At 52.3% G+C, this 20,385-nt stretch overlaps 2 long non-coding RNA genes across 6 annotated transcripts; both read right to left on the reverse strand.

Moving 5' to 3' along the window:
* Nucleotides 1–1,138: 1,138 nt before the first annotated feature.
* Nucleotides 1,139–3,778, reverse strand: LOC129150631 (uncharacterized). Of its 2 annotated transcripts, none has more exons than XR_008557351.1 (3): nt 3,615–3,778; nt 3,182–3,240; nt 1,139–1,431 (listed from the first exon to the last, which is right to left on the reverse strand). It is a non-coding gene; the product is annotated as an uncharacterized LOC129150631 (long non-coding RNA). The 2 variants fall into 2 exon arrangements; XR_008557350.1 differs by having other exon boundaries at nt 3,182–3,244.
* Nucleotides 3,779–15,854: 12,076 nt separating this feature from the next.
* Nucleotides 15,855–19,234, reverse strand: LOC114235285 (uncharacterized). 4 transcript variants are annotated; one of them, XR_008557305.1, is made up of 4 exons: nt 19,136–19,234; nt 18,913–19,042; nt 17,476–17,554; nt 15,855–16,021 (listed from the first exon to the last, which is right to left on the reverse strand). It is a non-coding gene; the product is annotated as an uncharacterized LOC114235285 (long non-coding RNA). The 4 variants fall into 4 exon arrangements; XR_008557304.1 differs by lacking the exon at nt 15,855–16,021 and adding an exon at nt 16,229–16,428 and having other exon boundaries at nt 18,913–19,039; XR_008557303.1 differs by lacking the exon at nt 15,855–16,021 and adding an exon at nt 16,229–16,428.
* Between the last annotated feature and the right edge of the window lie 1,151 nt (nt 19,235–20,385).

The following is a 20,385-nucleotide window of genomic DNA, read 5'->3' on the forward strand; positions in this document are numbered from 1 at the left end:
TGGGTTCGATCCCAGGTCAGGGCACATACAAGAATCAACTAATGAATGCATAAATAAATGGAACAACAAGTTGATGTTTCTCTCTTCTCTCTCTCTCAATCTATAAATTTTTAAAAATATTTATTAAATTGTGCAGCAGACTCTCAGAACTTGCGGTTTTCACTCAGCTCCTTCCGCGTGTGTCTGCCAGGCTGTGTTTCCCACACAGTCCCCCGAGTGCCAGGGCCATTTTGCTGTTAACAGGGCGTCCTTCCCCACCTGTTGGGATGCCTGGCCTACGCCAGCTCAATGGGCTTCTCTCCGGGAGGACGTCTCAGAGTCTTTAATTTCGTAATCGGCGTCTGAGTCATCAGGAGGGGACTGGCGTGTCCTAAACAGATTTCGCTGTGGAATTCCTGGAGGGATCCTCTTGAGGGTAAGGTCTGTGGAACACCATGTAGGAAAGGCTGTTCGACCACATTCTTCACACGGCTGCATGGAAACCACTCGTTTACGCCACAGTTTATTTCAGCGTCCCTCGATGGGTGGGCTTTGTGGCTGCTTTCTACGTATTACTATTTCAACAACCCCGTGATGGCCATCCTTAGACTTCCCCTCTGTTGTACAGAAACATTCCAAGCCGTAGGACCGTTACCCACGTGAAAGACCATTTTAAAATATGTTTTGTTGATTTTAGAGAGAAAGGAAGGGAGAGGGAGAGAGAGAGACACCCATGTGATATGAGAGAGAAACATTGATCGGTTGTCTCCCGTACTCACCCAGACCAGGGATTGAACCTGCAACCTGACCGGGAATCAAACCCAGGACCCTTCAGTGCATGGGATGATGCCCCCAAATAAATGAGCTACACCAGCCAGGGCAATGAAAGACTGTTCTGGGGGCCCTATGGCTCTTGCCCCCACTCCTTATCCAACCTCTTTATGGGTGGGGAAGGGTTTACCCCATCACCACAAAAGGGAGCGCTAGAGAGCAGGAGGGGTGGGGTCTGCAAGCCTTTAATGTGCATTTCTTGAGCGCTGGTACTCAGGGGGCCTGGGGGGTTGCAGTGAACAATAACTTTCCTTGGACTCCTGTAAATAACACTGTAATGAACATCTGTGAACAACTATTGTTTTCCAAAGAACTGTTGCAAGCAGGGTGTAAAACCACATTTGAGGTACAGATAACACCTTACTGGGTCACCCCAGAGACCATACAGTCCCGTAGCACCCCAGGGCGCCCAACAGGTAGACTGAGTCTGTACAATCGCTAACGTGCCGCTGGTCCAGGCGCTGGGTGAAGCTCCGTTTGGGAATACAAGCTGTCAAGCACAGTCCAGCCCTGGGCAAGCTTTGCCGCTTACGTCTTCCGCCATGTTATTTCCTCTGTCCGCACAGCACCCTGGGGGTAGGGAGTCATCGGCTTCATAGGTCCATTCCACAGATGGGGAAACTGAGACAGGGAAGAAGACTTGTCCAGGTCACCCCACGGAGGTGGAGAGGAACTGGACCCCAGCAACACCAGTCCATGCCTCTGATCAACTCATCACTTCGCTAGCTGACCACCTTCCTTCCTTTATGGGCGTGGGACACAGGACCCAGGGGTGTGATGGGAGGTGGGGGAAAGAGCCCCGAAGGTCTGGAGCCTGAGGCTGCACTGAGGCCACTCCTGGGGTGTGTGTGTGTGTGTGTGTGTGTGTGTGTGTGAGTGTGTGTGTGTGAGTGTGTGTGTGTGTGAGTGTGTGTGTGTGTGTGTGTGTGTGAGTGTGTGTGTGAGTGTGTGTGTGTGTGAGTGTGTGTGTGAGTGTGTGTATGTGTGTGTGTGTGTGTGTGTGAGTGTGTGTGTGTGTGTGTGTGTGTGAGTGTTCTTTGGTGGGAGGAGGAAGAGGAAGGTGAAAGGGAGCTCACTGGTGGCAGGGGGTGGAGCAATGTGGGGAGCCCCAGGTGGGGAGCAGGTCTTATTCATTGTGGTACCCCAGTGCCAGGCACAAAGGAGTTGCTTCACACCGGCTCCTAAACTGAAGACAGACACCCCTCCCCGCCCCCGAGAGAATTGCCCCTGGGCTCAGCCCCATGTGGAGGGTCTGAGTGTATTGTCTTCTGGGCTCCCCTCATGCTCATCCTGATCCTCACTCTCCTGCCCCTCCTCCCGCCTAAACCTGTGTGCTTGCCCCTTCCTGCCTCCTCCCCCTGAGCCCTCCCAGTCACTGAGGTCTGCGTGTCCCTTAGGCACCCAGGGCACAGCGAGGGGCTCTGCCTGAGCACCGCTTTGATCCTCAAGGGCGCCTCCTAACCCGGCCCTTAGCCTTATTGGTGTAGCAGATTCTTCCGAAAATCTAAGCAAAAATAGGGACCCCAGAAAAATGCCCAAGCACACATGTACACAGCAAAGATGGGCCTTCAGGGTCAGGAGTCCGCGGTGGCCTTCCAATAGCCCGGCAAGAGAGCCCCGCTCCGGGCGGCCCAGCTCAGCACCGCCCTGGCCGGTCGGCTCCGGTGCCGGCAGCTGCGCTCTGTGCCCTTCCCTCAGCGCTGGGACCTCAGGCTCCCACACCCAGGAGTCTGCCTCCCACAGAGCCCATGGCTGGTGGGGAGCTCACAGGCCCACTCCTCCTTATGCTCAGCTTCAAAATCCCCAAACCTCTGGAAACGGCAGGATGAACGCGTTTTCCTCGCCAGGCATTGGGCTGCAGAGCCTGACCCGAGGTGAACTCGTTTGACAGCAACACTGACCTCCACTGAGGCGATGCTATTTGCAGCCTCTCTTTACAACAACCACAGCACGTGAATATTCATAGACTCTGCTCAGAACTGTTTATGTTTACCAGGTGCTGCCCAGGCCCTGGGGGCGGGGGGGGGGGGCAGTTTACAAAAAGTGAACACATCAGGGCACCTTTGGAAACAAGAAACCTTCTGAATGCTGAAGCCTGTCTGCCGAAAGGGTGTTAGCGCAAGGATTGAGGGGGTGTATTTATACAATTTCTCCTTAAAAAGCTCACGGGCTTTCGGGTGAAAGGCGTCAGACCCAGCATGTATACGGTAGGGTCCCATTTATACGAAGTTTAAGGAGAGGCGACACTAACTGACAGCTGTAGAAATCAGGGAGGGAAACTGGCCAGGACAGAGCGTGAGGGAACCCTCTGGGCGCAGGACGCGGGACGTGCTCTGGAACCCCTCTGGGCAGAGGTTACACAGGTACTTACCTATGCAAACACGCGCCAAGCTGCACACGGAGATCAGTGCACTGCCCTGTAAGGCTGTTCTGTCTCAGAGTAAAAATAAAATGTATAGATGATCACAGATTAAGCAATAAGCCACCCCCCTTGAGCCCCCACCTCATCCTGTGATGTCCTTGAACTTCCTAACAAAGGTTAAATTAAAGTCACCTTAATATGTGTTAGGCTGGTCTTTAATCCCAAGAAAGGAGTTTAACATAAAAGTCAAATTGAGTGAACATTTTTAAGACTCTGATTTGCCCTCCAAAAGAACCATCCCTAAAGCGCATCATTGCTTGGAAAGCGCTTGGCCGGCTCCCTTGGGCGACAACCTTTCGGCTCACGTCACCCACCAGGAAGGATGCTGCCTGGCCCCGCTGCCTCCCGCCTCCCGCCTCCCGCCCGGCTGCTCAGAGCATACCAGCGGGCGTGAGCACAGATCCAGGGCTGGCGTCCTTCCGTGGTGATGCAAGTCAGAACTTGCACCAGCCAACAACATCCTTTCATTGCATCTGATTAGCTGGGATTTGGAATTTGTACCTCAGAACGGAAGGGCACAGGGGACTCCTTGATTGAACAGGTCAGATAACCATTTATTGCTAAGAGGAACAGAGAGCCTTTCCCGTAACTCTCATTGCTCAACATCTGCCTGTCCACAGCCCTGGCCTTTGACAATCACTCCCACAGCATCCACCTCCGCTTCCCCTCCCACTTCCTATCTGGGCCCTGGAGCTCAACCCACTGGGCCTCGCTCTCTGCTACTCCACTCGTGACCGGTTCAGCCCACACCCCCAACCTTCACATGTCCGGCTACCAGGCGCTGTCCTCGGCCGCCTCAGGTCCTTTTAGGAACAAGCCAGGTATAAACAAACCCAACCTACTCGGGCCTTTCCCTCCTCTTTCTAGAGCAATACAAGTGTCTGTGCCGATGGAATGTTGTCCAATGTGGTAGCTACTATCACACGTGGTGATTGAATACCTGATGTGTGGCTAAATGTGACTCAGGAACTAAATTTTTAATTAAAGAAAAAAGTTAAATTTGCATATTGAGTCCTAGCCGGTTTGGCTCAGTGAATAAGGCATCGGCCTGTGGACTGAAGGGTCCCGGGTTTGATTCCGGTCAAGCGCACGTATCCGTATCTCGGTTGCAGGCCCGCCCCCCACTCCCCCCGCGCCCCCGCATGGCCTGAGCCTTGGTCGGGGAGCATGCAAGAGGCAACCAGTCGAAGTGTTTCTCTCACATCGATATTTCTCTCTGCCTTTCCCTCTCTCTTCCACTCTCTAAAAGTCAATGGGAAAATATCCTCGGGTGAGGATTTAAAAAAATTGCATATTGTATGTGGCTGGTGCCCACCATCTGGGACAGTGCAGATCTAGAGGAGGGAGGGCTGGGGACTGAAACCCCTGTAGCCTAGCCAGTGGCCTGGGATCTCAGGGGAGTGTCTTGTCTGCTCTTTGAAGATACTCGGCCCGCGTCTCTCCAGCTTCCAGGCCTGTCTTCTTCCAGAATAACAGCTAGGAGCATTTGTTCGGCCCCACAGTGCGTAAGGCGTTTTGCAATTGCGACCCAGATATGTTGTATTGGGTCACCTCAAGGCCTGTGACAGCATTCAAAAGAAGGTCAGGGTTCCAGCGCAGTTTAGAAAATAACACAGGTCTTTTCCAAAAACCTTCTGAGGACGCATAAGAGGCAACTATGTCGACATAACTGAGGGACTTCTTATCTGCCCAAGTCCCACTGCTCAGCCCAGCGGCTCTGCCTCTCTCATCTCCTCATCCCCACTCCACACACACACTCAGAGTGGTTCTGCTGGCCTCCTCCTCCCCCTTCGCCTTTCTTATTTAAAGAAACGGGGCCCACTCTGGGCTTTGCCTGCCTACCTCACCTGAGTAGCACCCCAACAGGCCAGCCTTCCTCTTCAGCATGGAGACTCAAAAGCTAAGTAACGTATCCACCTGAGCTTCTAGTCATACCACACTGTGCCATCTCCTACTCCGTTACCCCAAGAACATGAACATTGAAGGGGCAATGACCTTGACAGAGATGGCAAACACCTATCAGGTACCTTTTTCTTTTATCCCTGTTACACAGCGTCACCTCATCCCCAGTTTACAGATGAGAAAACTGAGGCACAGCACAGTCAAGGGCACACTGACAGTGAAGGGAGAAATCATGATACCAGCCCGGAGTTGTGAGAGTCCTAGGACAATGCAGGGTCTTTCCCATCTTTTCCTCAGGACTCACCCATCCAGTGGGCTGTGCCATGGTGCCCACCGGTACCCACTCCAACCACAAGCCCAGAACTAATGGCTGACAAGCAAACCCGTCCACACTGACTTACTATGCTATAGCAATGGAGTCCCTGGGTGATCGCACCCTCAGGAAACTGTTCATTGTAACCAGGAGACAAAGGCTTGACCCCAAGGAGTGACTCAGTGAGAGTCTCAAATCCCACCTCCCAGCCTGACTTCAGGCTCTCCAGGGCACGCCGCCCTCCTCTCCTGACCGACCAGGCCACCTGCCCTCCGGCTCACCCTGACGCAGCTGTCCCCGGCCCGGGCCAGGCCTCCCCACCACAGAACAACAGCCTGCTGCTCCACATTCGTTAATTGTGGTACAAAAAAAAAAAAAATAACACAAAAGGTACCACTTTATAGACTAAAGAACAAGAACAGCATTGATCAGACTGTCAGACCTCAGAGGGAAGGTAGAGGAGGGTGGGGACAAGGGAGATAGATCAACCAAAGGACTTGTGTGCTTGCATATGAGCCTAACCAGTGATCACGGACAACAGGGGGATGGGGGCATGCGTGTGGGGGGGTTTGGGATGGGAATGGGGGAGGGGGGGTGATGACAAATATGTGATACCTTAATCAATAAAGTAATTTTTTTTTAAAAAAGATACCACTTTAATCATTTCAGTTCTGTGGGATCAAGTGCAGTCACATTGTCGTGCAGCCATCACCACCATTCGTCCGCTTGACTTTTCTACATACCAAATGCAAATGGAAGCATAGACGGTTTGTTTTGCCACATCTGGCTTATGTCACTGAGCATACTGTGTGCAAGGTTCATCCATGTTGTAGCATGTGTCAGGACATCATTCCTTTTTAAGGCTGAATAATATTCCGTCCCATGGACATACCACATTTTCTTTATCCATTCATCCATCAGTAGGTGCTTGGGCTGCTCCCACCTCTTGGCTATCCTATCTAATAAAAGAGTAATATGCAGATTGACCATCACTCCAACACACAATATGGCTGCCCCCATATAGTCAAAGATCCTGCCCCCGTGTGGACACAAGATGGCCACCACAAGATGGCCAGCAGGGGAGGGCAGCTGGGAGGGACCAGGCCTGCAAGGAAGGGCAGTTGGGGGGGACCAGGCCTACAGGGGAGGGCAGTTAGGGGTGACCAGGCCCGCAGGGGAAGGCAGTTAGGGGCAAACAGGCTGGCAGGGGAGCAGTTAGGCATCAATCAGGCTGGCAGGGGAGTGGTTAGGGGTGATCAGGTTGGCAGGCAGAAGCGGTTAGGGGCAATCAGGAAGGCAGGCGGGTGAGCAGTTGGGAGCCAGCAGTCCTGGATTGTGAGAGGGATGTCCAACTGCCCACCGGGATCGGGCTTAAACGGGCAGTCGGACATCCCTCGAGGGGTCCCAGATTGGAGAGGGTGCAGGCTGGGCTGAGGGACACCCCCCACCCGTGCATGAATTTCATGCACTGGGCCTCTAGTTATGAATAATGTTGCTATGAACATGGGTGCACAAATATCTGTTGGACTCCCTGCTTTCAATTCTTTGGGGTATATACCCAGAAGTGGGATTATGGGGCCATTAGATAAGTTTATGTCTGATTTTTTTAAAACCATTCTATTTTTTCACAGCTGCTGCTCTCTTTCCTCGCATCCCACACTCCTCTGACAGCTTCTACATTAACCAGCCTATTAGCCATCACACTTAAAAATGTAGGGCTGGCCCTAGCTGGTTTGGCTCAATGGATAGAGTGTCAGCCTGCGGACTGAAGGGTCCCGGGTTTGATTCTGGTCAAGGGCACATGCCCGGGTTATGGGCTCAATTCCCCGTGGGAGACATGCAGGAGGCAGCCGATCCATGGTTCTCTCTCATCATTGCTGTTTCTATCTCTTCCCCTCTCCCTTTCTCTCTGAAGTCAATAAAAATATTTTAAAAAATAATAATAAATAAAATAAAAATGTAGGGTTGCCCTAGCCCAGTGGTCGGCAAACTCATTAGTCAACAGAGCCAAATATCAACAGTACAACGATTGAAATTTTTTTTTGAGAGCCAAATTTTTTAAACTTACACTTCTTCTAACGCCACTTCTTCAAAATAGACTCACCCAGGCTGTGGTATTTTGTGGAAGAGCCACACTCAAGGGGCCAAAGAGCCGCATGTGGCTCGCGAGCCACAGTTTGCCAACCACAGCCCTAGCCGGTTTTGCTCAGTTGGCCCATGGATTGAAGGGTTGAGGGTTCAATTTTGGTCAGGGGCACATGCCTGGGTTGCAGGCTCCATCCCCAGCCCCAGTTGGGGTGCCTGCAGGAGATGGCTGATTGATGTGTCTCTCTCACATCAATGTGTCTCTCTCTCTGTCTCTCCCCCTCCCTTCCACTCTCTCTAAAAAAATCAATGGAAGAAATATCCTTGGTGAGGATTAAGAAAACAAAACAACAACAAAAATGTAGGGGTAACCTCATTGCTTCCACCCAAGGAGTGCAGATCAATCCGGAGGAAACGTAATGGTCATGGCGCTAGTTTGACCTGGCCCGTTTCAATGTTTATATTAGAAATTCCAATACAGGTGTATAGGTCTGCTAATCAAATATAGAGATGTTAAGAGAGGTCTGGCATACACAGACAAATATTTCAAAATATTGTGCCAGTCAGGAGTGGTGAAGATATAAAATTGGCTTTTTTTCATCGAATACCTTGATGGAGCGAGCGAGCGCTGTGCCAAGTTCATTTCCTTTAGGTATCATTTAATTGTCACACCTCTGTGAGATCAGTTGGCCCACTTTACAGATAAGAAAACGGAGACTCAGAAAAGCTAAGTAACGTATCCACTTGATACCGTCACACCACACCGTCCCATCTCCTGCTCCGTTACCCCAAGAACATGAACACTGAAGGGGCAATGACCTTGATACAATTCACATTAAAGTTGGAGGAGACCTGGTTTGCCAGCGCTCATGACAACAAGATCTTAGAAGTTTTATTGAACTTAAAGGACAGCGATGTAGCTCCTTTAAAAGCCCACGGAACTTTGGGTTCCATCAATAGGAGCACAGTGACCAAGAAGCTAGCTGTCCTACTGTGCACACCCGTGACAACGAGAGGATGCGGCCAGCTCCAGATAACAGGTTTGATAAAACAACCTTTTTGAGGTATCACTGACATAAAGTGTGCACGTGTTTAAAGCATACAATTTGGTAAGTTTTGACATACATATAAACCTGTGACACTGTCACCAGGAACAGGTGACCATGACCATCACCCCACAGCTTCTTGGCGTCCTTCGTGATCTTCCTCCTGCTCCTACTCTGTATCCCCAAGCGACCACCACCTATGAGTTAGTTTGCATTTTTAAGAATTGTATGCAAATGAAATCATCCAGCACAGACTCTTGTTCTCTTTCAGCTGGCTTCTTTCACTCGGTGTAATTGTTTTGAAACTCCTCAATGTTGTTAGTACATCAGTAGGTTTTGTTGGGGTTTTTGTTTGGTTTCGCTGAGTGGTATTCTATTGTGTCAACACGCCACGGTTTGTTTAGCCATTCACTGTGATGGACATTGGATTGTTTTCAGATCTTACGACAAATAAAGCTTCTATGGACACGGTCTTTACACGGACATATGCTTTCGTTTACCTTGGGTAAACGTCTGAGTTGAGTGGCTAGGTCATACGGAAGATGGACGTCTAACTTTTAAGAAACGCTCAGCTCCTTCCCAGGGCGCCTGTCCCATTTTACTTTCCCGCCAGCAGTTGGAGAGTTCCAGTCGTCTTACATCCTTGCCGGGATTCGGTATGGTCAGACCTTTTAATGCTGGCCATTCTAATAAGTGTGCGGGGGCCGGACGTCACCTTTAAAAGCGTCATATTACAAACCAAAGGGTGTATGGAAGAAAACGCTAGAAGGAGAGGATGTGGAACCGGGGCGCACAGGGATGGTTTGGGGAAGATGGGGATTTTAAGTATCTGGAAGGGGGTGAATGTCTGCACTGAATTAGATGTGCTAGAGCCGAAGGGACAAGCCGCTGGGAAGCAGACGTTGCTTTATCCAAGGACCTCCCGACGCGGCCGCTGGAAGGCAGGGCAGGCGTGGGAGGAACTGAGATCTGACGTTGGAAGTGCTCGGGCAGCAGACTCCCCTCTCAGGGACCGGCCATTCCATTCCCCTCCCGTGGGTGCAGCACCCGCACGCACCACGATGGACAGGGGCGAGAGGATACGATGTCAGCATGCCTTTGCCTAAAGCGTAGGATGCGATTAGGGCTCTGGTGAAGGTACAGCCAGGGCGATGGGGGCGGGGGAGGGGGCGCTTTCCGGAGGAGGCAGCGGGCCTGGCCTCAGGGTGCAGCGGGAGCTGTGAGGCAATTCCTGCAATGGATGGGGCTTTGGACTAGATGACCTTCCAGTTTCTAAGGCTCTAAGATTCAGCTGCATTTTACAAAACCAAGCAATCCCTGCAGGGCCAGCAGCAGAGGCCTGGCAATATGAACGAGGGCTCATTCTTAGGGTGGAATAATATTCAGCTGAGGTACGATTAATAGCTTCGCATATTGATATAGAAGATCTCCAAGACACAGTAAGTGAAAAAGCGAGGTCTAGACCCTGTACGGTGGGCCACCACTTGAGTTTTTTAAGACGTCTGTGCGAGCACACGCACGCACACCAACACTTCTATTTGCATAATATCTCCCATCTCCGCCTCGGAACTTGGGCTGCCTCTGAGGGGAAGTGGCTGGAGGCAGGTGTGGGAAAGAAGCTGTCTGACACACCCTTCTGCACCCTTAGAATGTTCACTATGTAAGTGAATTGCCTATTAAAAATGAAATGAAAATAAAACGAAAAACATTCCAGGCACCTGCCTATTTCCACATATTTCCTGGAGTGTGCCTTCCTCAGCCTTGTCCGGCGTCCACCTCCCTCCTGGGAGCCGGGCTTGCGGGTGAGTCTTCCCTTCAGGGAAATCCCCGCCCGCCCCCCCGCCTCCCGGGAGCTTCTGTTTCCTTCCGGCCTCCGACCCCAGGCACCCAGCGCAGCATGGAGATGAGACCAGTGTTTCCCAAACATTCGTGTCACTGTGATCAGCTTGGTCTCTTGTAAAAAACCCAGATTCTGACTCAGTAGCCGAGGGTGGGTCTTAAGAGTCTGCGTTTCTAACCAGCTCCCAGCTGAGGCCAGTGCTGCTGGCCCGCGCACTCAGGACAGAGCTGTGAGCTGCTCGGGCTCCTGGGTGCAGCATCTGAGGACAGAGCTGTGAGCTGCTCAGGCTCCCGGGTGCAGCATCTGAGGACAGAGCTGTGAGCTGCTCAGGCTCCTGGGTGCAGCATCTGAGGACAGAGCTGTGAGGACAGAGCTGTGAGCTGCTCAGGCTCCCGTGTGCAGCATCGGCAGGTCTGAGCAGCTGCCCTGCTCCAGAGGAGAGGGCATGTGGTGTGGAGATCCTGACAGAGAGGAGGCACGCCCATCTCAGACCAGTCTGGTCTGAGCCTCTCAGCACCACCAACAGTGTGGGGACCACTGACCACTGTCCTGGTTTCCATCCCCATGTACCGCTGTTTTGGGGGAGCACAGAGTGACCCCCCCCCTCCGCCATCCCCAGCAGCCTAGCTGTGTGGCCGGGGCGTGGAGAGGAGGTGCGCTGGGTAACAGCACTGAGCACTGTCCCGACAGTCTGCCTAGACTTCACCAGAGAAGCACGTTTCTTTCTTTTTGTAAAATACAGTTTTATTGATTTCAGAGAGGAAAAGGGGGAGGGATAGAAACATCAGTGATGAAGAGAATCATTGATCGGCCGCCTCCTGCACGCCCCCTACTAGGGGTCGAGTCCGCAACCGGGGCATGTGCCCTGACCATGAATCGAACCGTGACCTCCTGGTTCAACCACTGAGCCATGCCGACGGGGTAAGAGAAGTGCCTTTCTTACCTCTGAGGGGCTAACGGTGGCTGAGGGCCACTCCCTTGCAAGCCCTCCCTGAAAATTCGGAAGCCAAACCAAGCCTCCCACAGAAAATGAAGCCAGACAGCGCTGGGCACAGCCCTCCTCCCTGGGTGAAGACGCCTGGGACCAGGTGTGGCCGGACTCCTGCTCTGGCAGGAAGCTGATGGCCCTGCAGTGAGCGGGGTCTCCTCGCTCACCAGGACGAGAACCGACCTGCCCACCTGGAAGTCAAGCTACTGAACACCCCACCGCATCCCTGCCCCAGGGGACAAGGTCGTTTTCCAGGTCACACACGTGGGTCTCCCAGACCCTGCTCCTGGCCACAGGCAAGAGAATTGCGTGTGGTGTGGGCTCTGGAGGGAAACCAGTAGGCACATCTCCTCAGAGCGGACCCCAGCCCCGCCTGGAGCAGCCCTCAGCCCAGTGACCACGGGCAGAATGCCGGGCAAGGCACCCCCTCCCGCACCTCCCCCAACCCACCGGGGACGGTGCCTGAAATTGCACCACACACGTTCATTCTCACGGGATGAGAAAAGGAATCCCTCCAAATGCTCCACCCGCAGGAGCGGTACCACATTAAGCTGCTGTCAGTCATCGACACCTTCAGGTGCATTAGGTGATCAGTTCTGGAATGCTACACCTGGAAGGGGCCTAGCCCAACGCCTCTTTTCACAAGTGAGGGAAGCCGGAGCAGAGGAGACTGACTCACCACCAGGCAGCAAAGTGGTGGCCAAGTCAAAAGCAGGAAGAGGTGTAAGGCAGGAGTGTGCACAGGTGCGTGTGGCGGGGAGGAAAGCCCCAGGAGGCTCAGAGGAGCAGGGCATCCTCACGCTGGCACTGGGTAGGCGGGCCCAGAGCGGTACCAGCCTCCCCCCAGAGCGGTACCAGCCTCCCCCCAGAGCGGGTGGGGGACAGCCCAAAGCACCTGCCCACCCTGCCCCACCCTTCGGCAGCAAAGGCCTTTGGAGTTTCTGGTTTTATCTTAAAGTTCACTCAAATGCAACATTTTACTCCAGAATATATTCTGGTTTGTTTTTATTTTTATTTTTTGAGAGGGAGAGTGGAAGAGACAGAGAAAGAGAGAGAGAGACGTATCAATCGGTTGCCTCCCGCATGTGCCCTTGACTGGAATCAAACCTGGGACCCTTTTGTCTGTAGGCCGATGCTCTATCCACTGAGCCAAACCGGCTAGGGCTCTGGTTCGTTTTCACATAAAAATAATAGTGAGATTTAGTCAGATACCATTTTCCACTTACCAGATATGCTGAGATCAAAGTGTGTGTTTCTGGGGAGGGGACTTGGATGGCTGGGACGGGAGTGAGGAGACTTCTCAGTGTAGGCCTCTTTGTATCTTTTTAAATTTGGAGTCTGTAAATATTGTGTCAAAAAAGTTAATAAAATTTCAACTTAAAATGTGGGTGGGTCGAGGAATGGGGAAACATCCTCTCGTGCTGATTGGAGAGAATGCAAACAGACACTGCTGCATGCTGGGCAACGGTAATATTTATCTAAATGTTAACTATGCGCACCTTTAACCTAACGATGTCTGGTCCACACAGGGGGCGGAGGGGGGGGGGGGGAATAACACCCAGCAATAGTCACAGCTATATTATTTCTGCTGACCCTGAGAGGTAGACCCGAGCATCTAACCACCGTCTTTTTTTTTTTTTTTTTTTTTTAATGTTTTTATTGACTTTGGAGAGAGAGGAAGGGAGAAGGAGACAGACAGAAACACCAGTCGGTTGCCTCCCATATACACCCTGAATGGGGATTGAACCTACAACCTGGGTATGTGCCCTGACCAGGAATTGAACTTTTTGGTGCATGGGACAATGCTCAATCAACTGAGCCACACCGGCCAGGGCTAACCACCATCTTTAAAGTCCCTACTGACTCTGAACAAAGACCAGGACCTACATTTCCTACTCTCCAGCCTGGGGATCCTCTCACACCACCTTGAAGAATCCTCAATGGATAGTAGTGCGACATTAGCAACAGCTGGTGCTGATGGAGTGCAGGATGTGCCTGGTTCTGTTCTGTAGACCAACCCCCTTCAGTTCTCACATTCACCGAATGAACTAGCTACTATTCTTTTTTTTTTTTAATTGTACACCTGAAACCCATACAATCCCACCAACCAATGTCACCCCAATTAAAAAAAGGACAAAGGAACCCTAGCCGGTTTTGCTCAGTGGATAGAGTGTTGGCCTGCTGACTGAAGGGTCCCGGGTTTAGTTCCCGTCAAGGGCATATGCCTGGGTTGCAGGCTTGATTCCCAGTAGGGGGTGTGCAGGAGGTAGCTGATCAATGATTCTCTCTCATCACTGATGTTTCTATCTCTCTCCCCTCTCCCTTCCTCACTGAAATCAATTTTAAAAATATATATTAAAAAATAAATAAAAAGGCAAAGGACAGAAGCAAGGCCAGATGCAGCCACTTTGACAATTTAGACTTTATCCTGAAACGACAGTGAGTCATTAAAGGATTTTCGGAAAGAGTGATTAGCTACTGTTCTCATCAGCCCTGAGTGACAGGGCGGGACATAGAGGACATTAGTGCTGACCTTGCCCAAGGTCACACTCACTACCCTAGCAAGTGGCAGAGAAGATGTGAACCAGGGGCCATACAATAGCACGTGTCTACGTATTAGCTACCATTTCTTTTTTTTTTTTTTTTTTTATATTTTATTGATTTTATTACAGAGAGGAAGAGAGAGGGATAGAGAGTCAGAAACATCGATGAGAGAGAAACATCAATCAGCTGCCTCCTGCGCACCCCCCACTGGGGATGTGCCCGCAACCAAGGTACATGCCCTTGACCGGAATCGAACCCGGGACCCTTCAGTCCGCAGGCCGACGCTCTATCCACTGAGCCAAACCGGTCTCGGCAAGCTACCATTTCTTAAGCAACATCCATGTGCTAAGCCACTGCGGGCTTTTAAGGAGGTCATCTCCATAGAGCCGCTGTGTTGAGTGCAGGAGGTGGCAGGGGTGGGAGGTGTCACCAAGGGAACTGAAGAAGTAAACAGAAGACATGTCCCTGCCCTTGAGAAGCTGACAATATGTGTAAGAAGATGACAACAACAATCCTGACGTTTGTGCAACACCACGGTTTTCAAAGCCCTTTCATTATCTCATTTAATCTTCCCGACCGTCCTGCCAAAGACTTGTCATGATCTCTGCTCCGGGATGAGGAAACCAACGCTCTCTAGGTCACACGGGGCTGCCTCGAGATCATGCACCCAGCCGGGGAGGGCTGGAACCTGACCTCGGGTCTCGTGACGCCCTGTCTGCTAAAGGGGAGTGACATGCGGCTTGACAGCCTGGCTCCGTGGCTTCCAACCTGCTCCAGCATGAGGACTCCGTTTTCCCCGCGGAAACTGCTGCAATCCTGCAGATTAGAGGAGTTATTTTGGGCTTTGGTCCACTGGGGAAACTCACAGCGGAACAGCAACCAGGCCTCAGCGCAGTTGCAAGGGAGACAGTTTTGCCCCAGACATTACCTACACAGTTGGCAGACGATATTGGGAGTACAAATAGACACGGAGATTTTTTAAAAATTGATTTGAGAGAGAGGAAGGGAGAGAGAGAAACATCTACCGGCTGCTTCCCATGCGCGGCCCAGCCAGGGATCAAACCCGAAACCTGTGTATGTGCCCTGATGGGGAACTGAACCGCCACCTTCTGGTGTTATGGGACGACGCGCCAACCAACTGAGCCACACCGGCCAGGGCCAAAGCGATTCTTGCAATAACCCTGCAGCCCAGGGGCAGGTCACAGCGTGCTGAGACCATACTGCCAGGGCAGTTCAGAGAGCACACCTCCAAAGGCCATCTCCTCGACGAGGGCACAGAGGGAAGGAGCACCCACGTTCCAATGCTGGGGGCAAAGGGTCTTGGCCAAGGGACACCGGTCCGCGGGGAGGCCCAAGGGTATGCGGGTGTATGCGTATTTGGGAGAGAAAGGTTGACTTTAGGTGCCCAAGAGCCATTTGCGCAGTTGGGGGAAGAAGCAGCCAGGAGTGGAGAAAGTGGTCCAGAGGGGAGACAAGTTTAAACCCCTTCCGACGCCGCTGGGGTCAGATCTGATTTGCGATTCAGAGTTTGTACATTTGAGCAACGCAGCACAGCGCCTGCACCACCCGTTCTGGAATGCCCCCAGCAGGACGCGGGCAGCAGCCTAGACCCACGCACATTAGTATTTCTGCAATGAAGTATATTGATCATCACAAGAGGTGCGGCCGTGGAAAGACTGCAAATGACCTTGCATTCGTTCAGGACAAGTTTTCTTGCCAAAAGTGTTGAGTTTTCAGAGTGTTTAGGCTTTTGGAGTGTGGACGAGATGCTGAGACTTAGCCTAGGAGCCATGAGAGGCCAGCTCTCTGTGCCGGGCACATATTCTAAACCGATCTCCACGCATTACCGCATGTAATCTCCGTCAGCGCTAGGCGGGTATTGCCCTCCATTAATAGTTAAGACGACTAAGGCTCATTGAGTGACTTGTCCAAGGTCACTCAGCCGGCCAGCGGCAGGGCTGGGACCGAATCCCAGGTGCCCATGACTGCAAAGCCCCGCCCCTGGGGAGCAGCCCGTTCCGTCAGCCTCACAACTTTGTTGCGGTCATGGCTCTTCGGCGCTGAAATCACCCTGCGAGAGACAAAGAGAGCAGCTGAAGTCCAAGGCTGGGGTGGTGGGTTCTCACCGGTTACTGAGTGTACCCCGCCTTCCCCCCCGCCCCCCGCACCGTACCGTTCCCCTATGCACCCACATCGAGGTGACAGAGCAGGCAGCCGCTCGGTGCCTGGCCCGCGGAGAAGGCCTCCATGCCTGGTGCCCACTCACTCACCTTCCCGAATCCACCAAGGCAGTATGGGGCAGTGGTGAGGCCCAATGCGGTCAGAGCCCGGGGCTGGGCGCACACCCCAGCTCCGCAGCGACCCTAAGCGACAGGAAAGCTCTCGGGGCCTCGATCCCTCACTTGTAGAATGGGAGTCATAACTGAACGCCTTGCCGTGCTGCTGGTGAGAGGACTCAGTGAATGAGCATGCTAAGAACTGAGACCAGAACCGTCGTAAAATAAGCACTTGATATTATTCCCGTGAAAAAGCCTTTCTCCCCCAGCCAGGCATTGTCTCCTCTCCCCTGCACACTTGGCTACCTGAGCTTTTCCATTGTTTTTTCCTACTTATTTGCCTATATAGCTATTTGTCCCTATTAAACGGCGACACCCGGCATTGAGTGCCGAGTGGATAAGTGCAGGAAGGAGTGAAGGAAGGAATGGGGGCTCTGCCTTCAAACCCTAAATTTTTACTATGGAGAAAGTCAGCAAGGTAGAAGAGACATATGATCATCATCTTCTATAATAAAATCCTACTGCCCACAAAGCTGTGGGGAACGGGGTTTGCAAAATGCACGAAGGTAGCCTTCCCAGCCCCCGGGGAGCGGGCGGTCTCTGCAGGCGATGGCACGTGCCACGTGAACGGAGCTGCAGAGCAAGGCTGCGGCGCTGGCCGGCCAAGGGGACAGTTGGTGCCGCTGGAAGTCAGGGCTGGGAGGGGGCAGAACAATACGGGATGAGTCACAGACATGTGTGTCATCCTTGCTCAAGGTAAACAGGATTGTTGGGTAAGGACAGGAACAATGTCACAAGGCAGGATGAGCCACGCACATGCTTTCTGAGTGGTGGGCACAGCGTGGGTGTGGGGCTCGGGGGAGGGAGCGAAAGAGAAGGAAGGCTTCTTGCTGGTGAGACTGTGGCTCTGAGTCCAGGGCCAGGGCCCCCCGCGCTCATACTGAGAACCCTCAGTGCTCAGAGTTGGCCTCTGTCTTCCCTGTTCTGATCTCCCACTGGGCTGTGAGCTCTTCTAGGTCTGGGTTTCCATACTTTATAATATACAAGCAACTTGTTTTCACTATAATAATAATAATAAAGAAGAATTAGAAGGAGGAGGAGGGGAGAAGAAAATGCAAAGAGGGGAAAAAATAACCCATAATCGCATCTGCCCAAAAATATCACTCAATATTATAGTGCCTGCCCACCCACCCACCCTTCATTCACCCTTCTCCCCACCCACTCATCCATCCTTTACGTACCCACTCACCTTTCAACCCATCTGTCCGTCCATCCATCCATCTATCCATCTGTATCAGAGTTCTTAGTTGCAAACAACAGAATCCACTCTAACAGAAAAGGAACTTATTTTAAAAATATTAAGAGGGGGGAAAAAAAAAAGACGAAAGAAAAAATAAAAATATTAAGAGGCTCCCAGAATCCCGAAGGGAAGATGGGTACAGAGGCTTAGTATTCAGGGATGACACCCAGACCACAAGCTACTTTGCCAAACAAGCCACCTGGCAGCTATCAATCCGCAACTTGCCTCACCCACCCCCTTCAACAATGGTGGAATTTGGAGCCCAGTAAATATCCCTCTCATTGCCTTAAAGGCCAGATGCCTGTCTCCAGCCCCCTTCCCAGAATTCCTTAGTTGCTCTCTTCTAAATCAAAACCTCAAGTGGGTGCATCTGACTGGTGGAACCTAGGTCATATGCCTACACCGCAGTTGCAAGGACGTCTGAAAAAGAAACCAAATTTCTGGCCTTTACTTTGGAGAAGTGGAATTTAGGATGTGGGGAAAACCTACAAAATCAAAGGTGACCTTAAAGCTGGCAAATGTCCCCTACACTATGCATGGTGTTTCTCCATACCAATTAAACCATTCTTTGAATGTCCAGTGCCTGGCACACAGTAGGCCTCCATTCATACGGAAGGAAAGGGAGGAAGAGAAGAAGGAAGGGATTACACATTCACATGCTGCCCTACTAAGCCAGGCTGGATGAAGACTTTACATGTGAGTCTGTAAGACTCCCAAGGACTCTGTGGATTATGAAGGAAGGGGACTCCCCTGCCCAGCACAGGGCACAAAGCTGGCCTCCCACCCCCATCGGGGACACGTGCTCACATCACACCCCTTTCCCAGGTGTGACGCATCGGGCCACATGGAGCTGGTCCTGAGAACTCACTCATTCTCGCAGTAGCTCACCTGGATGTCACTCGCTGTCCCTGCATCTCCTCCCCTCTCCCCCCAGAGTTCTGTGGGCGTTAGTAGTTTCTGAACAGTTGCTGCTAAGGCAACACTCGAGGCCTCCCAGGGTCATAAGGATCACTGACCCTAAACCCCGGCGGGTGTTAAATCTGTCCTGTTCTTCATGGTCAAGGTGTGCCATCACAAAATTAGGAACTGCCTTTTAGAAGTAGTTTAATCGGCAAGAGGCAAGATATGGACACTCAAATGACAAGGAGTTAGCTCTCTTGCTGCCAAATGAGGTAGAAAAATGCCCCTGCTCCCAGGGTTTGGGGACGGCAAGTCAGCGTAGGCTGGGCAAGACGAGGGCTGCTGCTGAGAAGAGGGGGTGTTGAGGGATGAAGTAGGGTGCTGGCTTGGGGGCTGCTGCAAACCTGCCTTCTTCCCTAGCCCTTCTAAAGTAGGTCAGATCCCGTATCTGAAGTGCCTATCGCACAATCATGTACCCCTCCTTACCATGGCTGAATTTCATTTGGGTAATTATCTGATCAACGTCCGCCTGCTCCACGCCACCGTGAGCCTACCCTATTGCGCCCTAGGAAGGCGCTGGGTGGAGGCTGGTGAGGACCAGGTCAGGGCGAGGCTGCTGGGAGGGTGAGGCGGAGACTCAGCACAAAGAGTCTGCAGCCCCCGTCTCCCCCTGCCCCCCTGGGCCCCCCCCTACCCTCCACACACATACCCCTTTCCCCCAGGGAGGAGCAGCTGATGTGTTTCTGGAGTGTTCCAATCCAATTAGCAGCCTCCCGACACTCCCTTCCCTGAGGTGGTGGCTGGATGGGGAGGGGGTGCTGAGAGGTCTGAACACCCTGACCCAGCTCCTCCTGGCAGCCCGGCTGACTCCCCGCATCAAAGAGGCTGCTATGACAGCGCCCCGTTTCTAGGCGACTGTTCTGGGGAATGGTCTGTTTTGGCAACCAGAGGGCCCCAGGGTAAGGGGGGCCGCAGGCTGCCCATCATTTGCATAGCACCTCCCTCCCCCAGCTGCCCGGTGCTCTGGCCTGGGGAGGGCAGCCTGGCCCCCGGCCCCCACTGCGAGTCCCACCTCCCTAGGAGGAGAGGCTGCTCTGAGCCAGGGCATTTCCGGAAAGGCTGGTGCCCTAGGGAGTGGGGAAATGATGCTTGGGGACAAAACAGAAGTGGGGGAGGGAGGATGAAACAGAATCTTTCCCAAACCAGAGTAAAGTCACACGCCTCCGCAGCATCAAATGCATTCTGGTTGGCTCACAAAATGTTGATTTAGGTGACCCCTCAGCTAAGCCCTAGGAGGTACTCAGAAAATGTCTTTGGATCATTGAATCACAAGTATTTTTTTTGAATTTGGAAACGAGTAGGGCTGGGAAAAATACTTCTAACCTAGACAAATCAGGCAGCAATATTCTTAGGAAATATTTTCAAATACTTGCAGGAGGGACTTGGTGACATAGTATTACCTGAATTTCAGAAGAAACCGAAAGAGAAAATAGGTGGATAACTCCTGGAGGCCCCTCTGCCCTGCACACACCCACCCCACCCCAACCACACCTGCCAGCTTCAGTCCACGATGCCAACTGAGATACCAGGCTCGGAACATGACATTAACTGCCCAAGGACACATGCCCGGGGCTGGAACCCGAGAAGGGGGCTGGGCAGGGGCAGGTCACCCAGCTGAGCGATCACATTCCCTGGCAGCTGTCCAAGGGCAGCTCCGGCTGCACCTGTTTGTGGGGCGATTTGCTTTTATCAGTATTGACACAGCAGAGGGCCAGGGACCAGCACAGTAATAAATAAGCGAGAGAGAAGGGGCGGGGAGAGGCCGGAGCCACCGAGGCGAGACAAAAATGCTGAGGTCTTTTTTTGCTTGTTGTATGTCAGCGCATTCAATCCAGTTTCCCCACCCCTGAAATCTCTGAGGATCACGGAGCAGGCTTGGCATGGGAGCGCTGGGTCTTA

Source organism: Eptesicus fuscus, chromosome 10 (assembly GCF_027574615.1).
Source record: "Eptesicus fuscus isolate TK198812 chromosome 10, DD_ASM_mEF_20220401, whole genome shotgun sequence".
In the NCBI taxonomy this organism is placed as follows: domain Eukaryota; kingdom Metazoa; phylum Chordata; class Mammalia; order Chiroptera; family Vespertilionidae; genus Eptesicus; species Eptesicus fuscus.